This window comes from Camelina sativa, chromosome 5 (assembly GCF_000633955.1).
Source record: "Camelina sativa cultivar DH55 chromosome 5, Cs, whole genome shotgun sequence".
NCBI classification, from domain to species: Eukaryota; Viridiplantae; Streptophyta; class Magnoliopsida; order Brassicales; family Brassicaceae; genus Camelina; species Camelina sativa.
The window spans coordinates 12,240,517-12,241,500 of NC_025689.1; positions in this window are offsets into that span (position 1 = coordinate 12,240,517).

The window sequence follows — 984 nt, forward strand, 5'->3', positions numbered from 1 at the left end:
TTTGCTTCTTTTTGTATGTCTCTTAGGTCTGCTACTAAGTCTGGCTCCTTTGATGCACAAGGCTCGACATGTGGTTTATTCAGGTTCTTGTTCTATTTCCCTTTGCTATCTCTTTCTTTGTTTTTTATGAACTAGATTTTGAATTTTTGCTTCCTGAGTTTTGGACTGTGCTATCATGGACTTTTCAAACATGATTTGGTCCTTTTGATTGGATGTTTTCCAGTTCTCTCTTTGATGCATGTAGTCCAAGCACCGAGATTACAGTGTGGGAGGTTCCAAGAGAAAGCATTGTGGGAGTGCCTATGCTTTCTGAGTTTAACTTTCAGGTTACCTCGCATCCATAAACCTTTTTGCTCTAAACGTATCTCTATTATTTGTTTCTGAATATTACTTGCCGTTTTGTTATTTCAGGTTTTGGATGATGTTTTTACCTACTTTGACTGATCTACCTCAGGCGTTCTCATGGGTTCTTTGCTCTAAACGCATCTCTATTAGTATTTTGTTTATGAATATTCACTTTGTTTTTGTTGTTTTTTTCTTCCTAATAACATGATTCCTACTTTGTTATTTCAGGTTTTGGATGATGCTTATATCAATTCATGATGGCTTTGATTGACACGCTTCTTCTCTGTGCTGTGTCTTTAGAGGGTTTGTTCTTCCTCTTAACACGTCTTTTACTTCTTCTTCTATTTTTTTTTTTTACCTTACGTTTCTTTCTTAGTTTTGCAGGTGTGTTTTAATTTGCAAGCGAATCATGCTCTGATCTAAGGATTAATTGCACGGGATGGTTGAAGCTATGTAAATTGACTTCTCTGAATACCAGACTTGATCTATTAATGTAAGTTTTGCTTGTTTCTGGCATTAATGGTGTTCATATGTTAGGCGTTGGAATGTCCGGAGAATAAGGTTTGTCTTGCTTCTTTCTCTTTTTGTTTTTTATCCTTAAATGTTGAAGGTGACTGTGATGTTGGTAGATTCTAAAGT